Raw genomic sequence first — 13679 nt, forward strand, 5'->3', positions numbered from 1 at the left:
CACATTCAATCTACCCTACAAATCCTAATTAATTAAAATTATTCACATTCAAATATAAAATACATACCTTGGTAATGAGATATGTTAATTTTGTTTCTACAATAAGATTATGTAACCTACAATGAAAAACAAAATCAAAATTAGTATAAAAAAAGACTAAATCCTTATTAAAACACAATGACTTGAAAAAGAACAAGACTAGCCCTAATTTCGTGGCTTTTGAAGGAAAAACAACAATGGTGGGTTGAAGAACTTAAACAAAGATGGAGTAGGAAATTCGTGCAATGGGTGGTTATTGAAGCAACAAATCTCAACAACACAGGAACTTGAACAACTTAAAAAAAGTCGTTGGGTTTGAAAGATGATGAACAAAATGAAGAGAAAACACAGTAGAGTCAAATGATTTGAAAAACTTGAAGAACTTGAAGAGATTTTTCGTGAGTTTTTGAAAAAATTTTCTGAAATTGAAGAGTTTGAAGAAGAAGACAGTCGTCGTCATGGGATTTTGAAGAAAGTTATTTTAGGGTTTTAAGCATTTGAACGTCAAAACGCGTTTTTTATATTTTTTTGGACCAACTATTTGCTGCGGGCTTAATAAAAAACCGCAGCAAATAACCATTATTTGTTGCGGTTAAAAGAAGCCCGCAGCAAATAATAGTTTTTTTTTTTAAAAAAATTTTGCTGGGTCAGGTTAAACTCCGCGAGCCGCGGAGATCTACGCGTGCCACGAAGTAGGGTCTGTCTGCCATAAAAAAAAATTCACTTTTTTTTTTTAATACTTATTTGCTGCGATCATTCAATAACTGCAGCAAATAATGCTTATATTTTATTTTTTTTTTTTAGTTTAATATGCACTAAATTGCTGCGGGCCATAGCATAACCGCAGCAATTAATTGTGCTACTGAGTATTTGCTGCGGTCACACCTTAAAACCGCAGCAATTAATGGTTTTTTTTCTAATTCTTTTTCCTATTTATTGCTGCGTATATACAAAAACCGCAGCAAATGATACGCAGCAAATACATCTTTTTCCACTAGTGCGATGATATCAAAGCAAGTGATACCCCCGATGAAGGTGATGCGTGGGTGCTCATTGAGCAACGCCCTAGGAGCTGAAATGTAAGGAGTCCATTCCACCTGCATACAGGCCAAGTTAACAAATAAAAATAATGTAAACTTAAAAACATAGCTTATATTAAAGTGTGATGCGATGTACAATACCTGCGTTTCCGTCATGGAGTCTAGTATGCTACGGCACTCCCTCAGCCTATCCACCTCATGACATGGTTTCTTCGTCGACCACATCTCCGCCCTTGTCTTGTTTGGCTCATCTGCTCGGCGAGGATGAGGGCGGAAAGCGGGAAAGTACTCATAGATCCATGTCTGCAGCAATGTGAGGCAGCCCGTAATGGTCTTGCAGCCAGCCCTAGATGCCATTCCGAGCTGCCGATACAAGTAGGCCAAGGTCACCGCACCCTAGGCGATCTCATGCTGATCAACGTTCACGGCAAGTATCGGGTGAAGTCGCATGCCGGTTCTGGTCTTATCCGCCAGCAAGGTAGAGCCGACGATAGCCATGTAGTAGGCTGTCGTCTGCGTATCCATGGCCTGGGACTTATGACACAGCTACATCAGTTCAGCAACCTTCACGCAGCCGCAGATGAATGCACCTCTACGTCGAAGCTCATACATAGGCTCCCCGAACAAATTGGTGATACCGACCTCCCACTCCACCTCAGAAGGCTCATCCGGCAGAGAACCTTCAATAGCAATGCCTAGTATGCGTTGCACGTCGTGCAACATAATCGTCATTTCGCCCTATGGCATGTGGAAGGTGTTCGTATCCGGTTGCCACCTCTCCACGAACGTCGATATCAAAGCACAGTCAATGTGCTGGTGCATAATGTACGGTAGTCGGCCGAGGGAAGTGGCAGGTAGAACATCGTACAGCACATCGAACATACCTCAGTCCGATGACGGCCTCCAACGGCCTCTTCCTACTACGGCATTCCAGAAGCGGAGGCGTACGCTTGGAGCCGTCGAAAATAAGTTTACCTATGTGCCCGCCATAGCTAGGGATCAGTCGCATATTTGTCTGCTCCCCGGACTGGGGCGATGTGACTAACCAGTCCGTGCCAGCGGACTGTGAGCCCCTGCTCTCCCGTGGCGGCTCGTTTTCGACGAGACTACGTCCTACGCGCTCAGATGCGGCTGAAGAACTAGGGACGCCACGTGCAAATCTCCCGTCGTGCCCCCGGACAATAGTCCAGTCCACTGGCCAAAATTCAGGAGCTTCGTATTCAACATCGTCACTATCATTATCATAGTCACTGGAAACCCCCCAACTACTCTGAATGCTATTAGCCTGGTCCTTTACAGGGGTTCGCACAAGGTCCAGCACACTCGACCTTTGGGCAATATTGTGTCTGACAGCCTCTTCCTGCCTAGCCCTCCTAGCAGAACCCGTTACCCCCCTCTCATGCGGGTCCCCTCTGAGTAAGGTAGGCCTAGAATTATTTCCTCTCAACAAGTATCTAAAAAAACCCTTTTCCTTTTTTTGATTACCAGCCATTTACTACAATTTTTAATCATTTAAGTTTATTTTAATAATAAATGAACATAATCAAACGTTACGTTAAATTAACCACATGAAAAAAACAATAATTAATTAGCAACAACAAAATTTAAATAATCATTACCAACAAATACAATGTTACAACATATTTATTATTATGATTATTAATAATATTATTTTAGTTAATTTTCTAAATTCAAAATAATCATAATAATAATAATAATAATATTAACAAAAAAACAAAACATTAATAATAATCATAACAATAATAACACAAACAATAAATTTCATAACACTAATAAAAAAATCAATAATTAACAATAATAACAGTAATATTAACAAAGTTATTAATAATTATTATTATTATTATAACAAACATATTTAAAATAATAAATTAACAATCAAAAACAAAAAAAATTTTATAACAAAAATAATAACAATCACAACAATAATAACAATAACAATAAAATTAATAATAATAACAGTAAATAATAATAATAATAATAACAATAATAATATAATTAAAAACAATAATAATTATTCTAAAACAAACGGAAAAAAATTTATGAATCGCCCAGATCTGTGCGATTCATAATTTTTTTTATTATTTTTTTAAAATTAATTAAATTCAAAAAAAAACCAAAAAACATAACCAACAACAATAAAAAAACAGTATTCAAAATTATATAAAAAAGTTATTAATAATTATTATTATTATAATAAACATATTTAAAATAATAAATTAATAATCAAAACAAAAATAAAAATTTTTAAATAAAAATAATAACAATCACCACAATAATAACAATAATAATAATATTAATAATAATGACAGTAATAATAATAATAATAATAATAATAATAATAACAATAATATAATTAAAAATAATAACAATTATTCAAAAATAAACGAAAAAATATAAATATTTTTTGAATCGCCCAGATTTGGGCAATTCACTACAGTTTTTTTTTTTAAAATTTAAATTAATTACATTCAAAAAGAAAATTACCTCGATTAATTTTTGGCGGATTGAACTTAGTTTTTGCTCCAAAAATTTGCTTTTGTAAGTTTGTTTTAAGTGTGGTAAGAAAAAATTTTAGTGAGATTGTGGTATATATAGAAAATTTTAAGTTCAGTGGCAAAATTGTAATGTTTTGAAAATCCAGGGGTAAATTCATAATTTCTTCAGGGGGTGGCGATAAAATGAAAAGGATGACGATATTTAAGGATCGGGTAATTTATATATGTAATCTACAGATCAGCTATTAAACACTCAGTATATAATGGTTAGTTTAAATCACTGGTTGACCTCAACAAACAAAACATAGTTGCAATAATAAGAGGTAGATTCTTTGTTCTCTTTTTGACTCCCTTTAATATTTTATAAAGCAGTAACAAGCCGTAACTTTGTGATTAAATATATATTTAGAGCTGTCTAAACGAGTGTTCGGATCAGTTTCAAGGGGAGAAAAATTAGTTTGACTGAAATTCTGGTCGGTTCCAAATCAATTAGTGTTGTCATTTGGATCACTTCCGATTCATTTCGAGTCATGTTCAGTTTTGATGTTATTAAGTTACAAAATCGGTTGTGTAATTTGTTTAGGGTAGATTGAGTAGACATCGGTTATGAATTATTTATTTTCACCACAAAAAATGATGAAACATCGACTGAAGGCACCGACCGACAACAAAATAGTCGGAATTTTCAAACTAACTTACTGACTACCAAAAGTCAGTCGGAAATTCCGACTACCTACTAAACAAAAAATGGTAGGAAGTTTCGACTGAATACCGATCGTTGCTCTAGTCAGTATTTACCAACCGCATGTTTTGGTCGATATTTAGTCGGAAAATGTGGAGTAGGATGATTAGTCGGTGTTCAATCGGTGAATAGTCGGAAAGATATATTTACAATTTTCCAACAACCGTCTTTTTCCACCTCTTTTCCTCTATAAATACCCTCAACTTTAACTAAACGCACTTCACTCACTCTCTCAAAACTTTCTTCTCTCTGTTATAAACAATTTAATTTTTTTTACAACAATATCATACAAGTTTTCCACACAACATGAAGGCATGTTATTTCTATAAATGTCATAATTGTATTATTTATTATTTCAAATATACTTTATGTTATATTTATTATTTATTTAATTAAACAAAATTATAAGAAGGTTTTTGGTGCAGCTGTTTATTCTTGATATAAGTGCCTACTAGAAGTAGTAGATTTTCTCTTAATTATATCATTACTAAAAAACACGGAGCTTTTAGACGGAAAAACTATGGTTTTTTTCGACGGTTTTAACCGTCAAAAACTATATTTTCGACGCTTGACGAAGCATCTAAAAAACTACAGTTACAAATTTTAGATGCTTTTTTCTCAATTCTTTTTCCAGTGGATGTTATATCTATTTTCTGACGCTTTTTACTGTGGGGAAAAAGATTTCCCGCCTTACATCCATACCACAATTTCACGTTTTTAGACGCTTTTTTGTGTAGAAATGCTGATTTTTTTAGACCCTTTTTCATGTGGATAGTGCTTAATATTTTAGGCGCTTTTATATGTCTAAATGAAAATAAAACCTTTTAAAGCCCTTGATATCTAGATATATGCTTTTGACATTTACAAGCGTTGAAAATGTATTTATTTTCCATTCTACATTAAATTCATCAAAGATACATAATTACTAACGAATATCATACTAAATCAATCATATCCACAAAAGTATTAGCATTTGATATTCATATACGCACATACATTCGCTGATGTAGCTTTGACCTTAAGTTGTAGCTTGGTCAAAAAAGTCCAAACAACATAGGTGCCTAATTTGATCAACATTCACATACACATATATTTATCGATGTTTAAGAGAGCAAAATTTAAAAGTTAAAAGTTTGTCAAAAGATGATTTGTTGGTTATAACATGAACATCAGCTGCAAAAATCTACAACAAATCAAACAAAATGCACAAACTTTAGCCAAAATACATACTACCCGTTTGTGATTCAAGGCCAACAATTATTTTCAAATATGAGATTACCTCAATTACCAAACTCCCCATGAATATATAAAACTTTATATAAGTCATTATCATATCTACTTCATCCAACTGTAGTAATATCAAATTATAATAATAAAGAATGTTTAATGCATACCCAAACCGTTTTAATGATCCTTTGCTTGTAATGATTATCAACACGCTTCCAATTTTGTGCTCCAAGTGGACAAAAGGTTCCATCTTTTGACAATTCAGACAGAAAATGAACAAGTACAAGTCCCCCCTTCAAATTGGTTGAGTATATTCATTAAAATGAACAATGATCCTTCTTCCTGATGGTAAGCACCAAACATGCTTAGCAACTATAGTCCCCTCTATTATTTCTAATTTGGGAGGCTCATTCTCTGTTGTCTTTGCTCAATCAAAAAAACAGTTAATAATAAATACACAATTTGTATCAAATATGCATATTATGATCATTCAAGTATGTATACCTTCTACTTGGACAACCTCATCAGGATCCACATCTATATTTTCTTTCCAATGAACATCTATATTAGTTGAGGTATTAAAGGTTCGAGACATAAACCTCTTATTAAGAGGTAAAGCTTTGGGATCATGTTTTTTGGTAACTGTAGGTACCAAGCTAGTAGCGGGATCTTGTGCTGGAGTATTAGTTGAGGTCTTGAAGGTTCGAGACATAAACCTCTTATCAAGTAGTAAAGCTTTGGGATCATATTTCTTGGTAACTGTAGGTACCAAGCTAGTAGCGGTATCTTGTGTTGGAGTATTAGTTGAGGTGTTGAAGGTTCGAGACATAAACCTCTTATCAAGAGGTAAAGCTTTGGGATCATATTTCTTGGTAACTGTAGGTACCAAGCTAGTAGCGGTGATGAAACCTACAGTAACAACGAAAAGATGAGAATGGGTCATAATTATAAATTAAAATTAGACAAGGAATTAAATTAAAAGCAAAGTAAAAATATATAAACAAGATCAAATAAAAATAACATAGAAGAGCAACCACTAAGAGAGATCAAATAGATTATCATATCTAAAAAAACACATGAATAGTTGATTTCATCAAACTTCAAACAAGTCCCTAGGCTTAGTTTCAATTACATAATTCCAACCATTTTTTTATTTATCTTTAACATAAAAAACTTGTGTTGCTTGACTAGAAATAATAAACAGCTCATCCGTTAGATATCGGCCCATGTGAATCAACTTTGAGAAGCTCACTCGAGTTCTAGAACCCAATATATTCTATCCCAGTTACTATGTCTACCCAATCACAACGATACACCACGACTTTATAGGATCCAAGGTAGTCAATTTCAAGTATATCTATTAATCATAGTACTTATTTCCATCGGCTTCCACCATGACACCACTATTTTGAGTTTTACGAGTTCTTTCACTAGCAAATGTCTAGAACTTGAAACCATTAATCATATGAACCTTCATTCTTTTAGCATATAGACTTGGACCATAACCAATGCTATCAACAATCTTCCTCGGGATTGGCCTCATCAATATTTGGTACCTACATAAAATATATTGTTCAAGTGGATGAATCAATAAAAAGTATAAACATTTACATTTAGTTGATAAAATTTCTTAATCTATAACCTGCAACTTTAACCAATCTGGAAATTCCTCTAACTTCCATTTAATCACCAAATCATTAGTAACAGTAATTCTGTGATTCCCTTTGCTTCCGAGATAAGAATTCTCTGTGATTAAATAATACCTAAGTTAAGCACTTACCTTTCAAATGGTTGAAGTAACTCTTGAAATTGTGTTAGCACATAACGATGTATTTGCATCTTGCTCTTATGATTCAAATTAATCACTTTCACCTCCCCAACTGGTCGACCACAAGCATTGAACAAATAACTAGATCCATTTTCATTATCATCATCGTTGCGACGTGGTCGACGCCTTCTAAATATCTAGAGCAAAAGGTAATTGTTACCTCAAGAATATAACCCTCGGCAATAGAACCTTCTGGTTGAGCTCTATTTCTCAAAAATGTTTTGAGATGGGCTACGTGCCCATAAAAAAGAAAACATTGTTATTAATAAAAGTAATAAGTTCTAAAAAGAGGCAGGAGTGCAATGTCAAATTATGTATACCTTTCAATTCGATACATCCATCAATAATGAACAGGTCCTCCGAGCTTTACCTCCTTGACAAGGTGAATTAACAAATGATCCATGATAGTGAAAAAAGAAGGAAGGAATTCAATCTTTATTCGGCACAAGACATCTATTATCTTGGACTATAAAGCATCAAGATAATTAGGATCGATTTCCTTTTCACAAAGAGACTTAAAAAATGATGATAGATCATCAACAAGATCAATAACGATGGAGGCTTGAGATGATTTTAATGCTATTGGAAGGATATCTTGCATTAATATGTGGTTGTCATGACTCTTAAGATTCATAAGCTTCTTGTTTTTCAAGTTCACACATCTTGAAAGGTTTGAGCCATATCCATCAGGAAATTTAATACTTGCCAAAACATGTAGGAATGACTCTTTACCTACCCCAGTCATACAATATGGGGCGAGTGGCATAATGAATTCATTGTCACTATGACACTGTAGCCAAAAATGTGGCTTCACGTTTGTATTTTCAAAAAACATGCGATTAAATTCATCATCTTTACTTTTTCCATCCATGTTCATCAAAGTTCCAAGTAGATTAATGATTTATCCGGCCACTTGAACAAGCACTTAAGGTGAAAAAGGTGCAAGATGAGTGATAGCTTTGAAAAGGAAGTCCAACCTTCATAAAGAGGTTCATTGGAAGCTTTATAAAGCTTGCTAAATTTGACTTCTTCAAAAGAAGAGTTCACATCAGATTGTTGAGTAGGAAATTCATCAAATTCACATTGAAATTTAGGTTTCTCTATTGTCTCATTAGCTAACCCCTCATCATTATGTTCACTACCAAACTCATGGTCACCTAAAATATTTGACCCAAAAGCATCTTGAAGTAACCCCGATATATCATCTTAACCTAAGTTTTCTGATTCATTGGAAGCTATAAATGAAATCCCTTTTTGATTACACACATTCTCCACAACAGTCATAGGTCCATGAAATATCCAATTCTTGTATTCTTTATAAAACCCTTTAAACAAACTGTGTCTTTCAACCTCCTCTAGTGGTAAGATTTTTTTTCTATCAATTTGACACTTGCAACAAGGGTATCTAATGAAACCATTTTGTGTCCCTTTCTTTGCAAATTCCATAAAGTCACTAACCCCCTTCACATAAGCTTCTGTATTTCTTGGTTTATTTATCCAACTCTTATCAATATATTGAGACATCCTATGCATATTATATAATAGTAAGATTAAAAACTTCCATATGCATACAACTAACATATACTCCCTCCGTTCTTTTTTGATCTTCCACTTTGGGGTTTTCACACATATTAAGGAAGATAGAATCTTTGGGTTGTAGTGGGTATTATTTTAGTTAAATAGTAGTGTGAAGTAATGATTGTATTGGAAGTATGAGGTTGTAGTGGATATTATTTTAATTAAATAGTAGTGTGAAGTAATGATTGTATTGAAAGTATGAGAGAAAAAATAATTATAAATAAAAGAAAAGGGGTACATTAAAAGAAAAGGGGGGTTTTAAGGGATAAAAGTGGGATAAAAACTTTCTAAAAATAGCAAGTATTCTAAAGTGAAAGAACTTTTGAAACTACCCATTATAGTAATGTCGAAGATCAAAAAAACGAAGGGAGTAGATGATTAATCACTCTAACAAATCAATATCAATTAAATCATTGCATAATTGAGTGCAACCCATAAAGATATAGATTTTGAAGCACATAAACATGTAAAACCCCAAATACAATTATCATGAATAATTAAACTATAAATGCAAGCATAGACTACCACAATTTAACACATCACATGAATTTGAAGAAAGAACCTCAAAACCTATTATCATGAAGAATCAAACTATAAACATGTAGCTTTGGTGCAGGCCATATTCGGGCTGGTTTGGGTAATTTTTTCAACCATGAAAACTCCACAATTTAACCCATCACAATATCCAAACAAACTCCACTTAAAATTAAAAGCCCTAATACAAAAAAAAATCAATAATTTACAATAAATTTACGAGAAAAAAGAAAAAAAAATATACCAGTACAACAATTTACAAGAAAAATATACCAGTACAACAAATTACAAGAAAAAAACGAAAAAAAAATTAAGAACGTACCTGCAGCTACAGGACCGCTGGTTTCAATGGAGGGGATCGGAACTGCTACAGGAAATTTATAGTCAAAAATTTACAAGAAATATACCAGAAAAAAGTAAAGAAAAAACGCCCAAACACAACTTAACACATATAAAGGGCTGGTATAGAAATTTACAAGAAAAAAAGAAAAAAAAATCAGAAAACGTACCTGCTATGGCGCGCTGCTGCGGGTACGGAGGAGACTGCTACAGGCCGCCGGTTTTAATGGAATGGAACTGCTACAGGACCGCCGGTACAAGGGGGATAGATCTGCTCTGGGACGCCGGAGAAGGGAGTTGCTGTTAGGGATTAGACCAAGTTACTGTGTGCGTGAGAGGGAAAAGGAGAGGGAGAAGGGAGTTAGCTCTTAGGGTTAGAACATAGAAGCGGGTTTTTGAAATTTTTAGGAACTTGAAGAGGCGGTTTTTTTTTTTTTTTTTTTAATAATTTTTTGGACGCTTTTAATAATTTATGTCAACGTATTTAAATGTCGAAAATAAAGCGTCTAAAATCTCCGTTTTTGTTTAAACAGTTACTCAACTGTCTAAAATAATGTCTATAAATACTCCATCTTTTTAGTAGTGTATAAAAATATGTTAGAAATGTTGAAAATTTGTTCCTCAATTTGAGGAATTCAACATTATATTCTTTATTTATATTAATACTTACTTGCTAGTTGCAACAATCGATTTTTTCATAAAGATTAAAAAAATTTAATTACTCAAAGTACTAAAATTTGGTTGTTGCAATGTATTAGCATAAGTAAAGTTTACAATACTGGATTTTCTCATATTTGAGAAACATATATTCAACATTTCTTCTTTTTTATAATGCATAGTAAAGTATAAATAAGGGAAAAACTACTACTAATAAGTACTTATAATTATCACACAAAAAATGGTCGGACTGAAAAACTCATTAAATGTTTTTTAATAATTTATCGTTCATTTATCGATTGGTTTTCAGTCGGAAATTCAAAATTCAAAATTCAAAATGCCAATTGTGGTCAAAAAGCACTGTTAGTGAGTCAAAAGTAGTCAAAAAGCACTGTCAATTAGTACAATGCATACCGACTGTTTTGCGACTAAATTTCAGTCGCTAGTTATAGACAGCACGTCTGAATATCTTGTGTATAGTGATGCCTCGAAAAATGGGTTAGGGTGTGTGTTGATGCAAGATCGAAAGGTTATTGCTTATGCATCAAGACAACTTAAATCGCATGAAGTCAATTATCCGACTCATGACCTTGAACTAGTAGCCATTGTCTTTGCCCTGAAGATTTGGAGACATTACTTGTATGGAGTGAAGTGCAAAATTTATACTGACCATCAAAGCTTGCGATACTTGTATACACAACAAAATTTGAACATGAGATAACGAAGGTGGCTAGAGTTGATTAACGACTATAACGTGGAGTTTAATTACCATGAGGTAAGGCCAATGTGGTCGCTGATGCTTTGAGTAGAAAGACCAGTCATTCCTTAGCTTCCTTGACTGTTCCTAGAGAGTTGCAGAGAGACATGGAAGGATTGAATCTCAAGATTGTACAACATGGGGAGCTAGAGTCCCGGTTAGCAGCCTTATCCATCCGACCTTCAATTTTTGAGGAAATTTTAATAAAGCAAGTGACTGACTCCTTTATGGAGAAAACGAGAGAGCAAGTTAAAGAAAAGAAAGTTGAAGGATTCATGAAATTCGAGGATGGTAGCATTCGATATAAGGGTCGATGGTGTGTACCTTCTACTTGCACAGAGCTTAAGGAGAAGATATTGACAGAGGCTCATAGCTCAAAGTATTCTATTCATCCAGGAGGAGATAAGATGTATCAAGACTTGAAGTAGACATTTTGGTTTCCAAGTGTTTGACCTGTCAGAAGGTAAAGAGCGAGCATAAGAGGTCTGCAGGCTTACTCCAACCTTTGGATATTCCTGTATGGAAATGGGATGACATATCCATGGATTTTATTTTGGGTTTACCAAGGACTAAGTCAGGAAATGATACGTTATGGGTGATCGTGGATAGACTCACCAAGAGTGCTAAGTTCATTCCGATGAATAATCAGTGGGATATGGATCAGTTGGCTCGAGCTTACCTTAAGAACATTGTACGATACCACGGTGTCCCTAGATCTATAGTGTCTGATCGTGATACTAGATACGTGTCGAAATTTTGGGAAGCATTTCAGAAAGCTTTGGGTACAGAACTTCTTAGGAGCACATCTTTTCACCCGGCTACTGATGGGCAAACTGAACACACGAATAGGACACTTGAAGATATGTTGCGAACAGTAGCTTTGGATAGGCAAGGATCTTGGGATGAGTGCCTAGACATGGTGGAATTTTCATACAATAATAATTACCAGACAAGCATCCAGATGACACCTTTTGAAGCTTTGTACGGTCGTCGTTGTCGTAATCCAGTATGTTGGGACGATTTCAATGAATCTGTCACTCTAGGACCGACTATGTTAGAGGAGATGACTGATCAAGTAAAAATGATTCGAGAAAGACTTAAAGCGGCCCAGGATCGACAAAAGTCCTACGCAAACCTTAAGAGGAGACCTGATGAGTTCGCCGTAGGGGATTACGTGTTTATGAGAGTTTCACCGATGAAGGGAGTTATGAGGTTTAGCAAGAGGGGGAAGTTGAGCCTATAGTTTATAGGACCTTATGAGGTCACAGAGAAGGTAGGAAAGGTCGCTTACAGACTAGCATTACCTAATGAGTTGGGTAAGGCCCATGACGTGTTTCACATTTCGCAATTGAAGAGATATGTTCCCGATAAATCTCATATGCTAGATCCCGAGCCCTTAGACCTTGATGAGAATTTATCTCATGAAGAGAAGCCTATCAAGATCTTTGATTCTAAGGTGCGTAGTACGAGGAGAAAAGATATAAAGATGGTGAAAGTTCTATGGGCTAACCAGCGCAAACAGGAGGCAACGTGGGAAACTGAGGACTCCCATGCGTAAGAAATACCCACACCTTTTTCCTGAGGTTAGTAAGTTACGAGGCCGTAACTAAGTTTTTAAGGGGGGTAGAATGTGATAGAATTTTGTGCGTTTGCACGTACCTTCTCCTCTATGATACCGACCTATTACAAAATTGCTTGCTTTTGATTGATCGTGTCGAGTCAATTGTATGATTGATTGTGTTAAGTTAACTATGTGACATTTACATGCTTCGTTTGGGTGTTGAGTTAATTTAGATAATTATGAATGCTCGGAACGAAAAATGTATGAATATTTGGATAGAGTGAGTATAATAGTGTCAATAAGGTCACGATCTTTGAGTTAATTCCTTAGGCTTAAAATCGTTAAGACACCTTCTTGAGTTATTAGAAATATAAATTCTCACAATTAGTACTTTGGTTGCGCTAGTTTTGGGGACGAAACTCCTTTTAAGGGGGGTAGTCTGTAACACCCCGAGATTTTAATGACGTAATTATTTAATATTTTAATAGCTTTTAAAAATTTCACAATTATATTAATCTATTTCCGAATTAGTTTTAATAAATTTCTTTCACATACAGATTTAAATGTTAACTTATATATATATATATATATATATATATATATATATATATATATATATATATATATATATATATATATATATATATATATATATATATATATATATATATATATATATGTATATATATATATATATATACATATATATATATATATATATATATATATATATAATATATATATATATATATATATATATATATATAATATATATATATATATATATATATATATATATGTATACATATATATATATATATATATATATATATATATATACATATATATATATATATATAT

General features: G+C 33.7%; 1 long non-coding RNA gene across 1 annotated transcript; it reads right to left on the minus strand.

Annotated features, from left to right (window-relative positions):
- Window positions 1-4905: 4905 nt before the first annotated feature.
- Window positions 4906-10304, minus strand: LOC130815402 (uncharacterized). The gene is made up of 3 exons (XR_009042595.1): window positions 10014-10304; window positions 9827-9868; window positions 4906-6473 (listed from the first exon to the last, which is right to left on the minus strand). It is a non-coding gene; the product is annotated as an uncharacterized LOC130815402 (long non-coding RNA).
- Window positions 10305-13679: the final 3375 nt, after the last annotated feature.

This window comes from Amaranthus tricolor, chromosome 6 (genome assembly GCF_026212465.1).
Source record: "Amaranthus tricolor cultivar Red isolate AtriRed21 chromosome 6, ASM2621246v1, whole genome shotgun sequence".
NCBI lineage: Eukaryota > Viridiplantae > Streptophyta > Magnoliopsida > Caryophyllales > Amaranthaceae > Amaranthus > Amaranthus tricolor.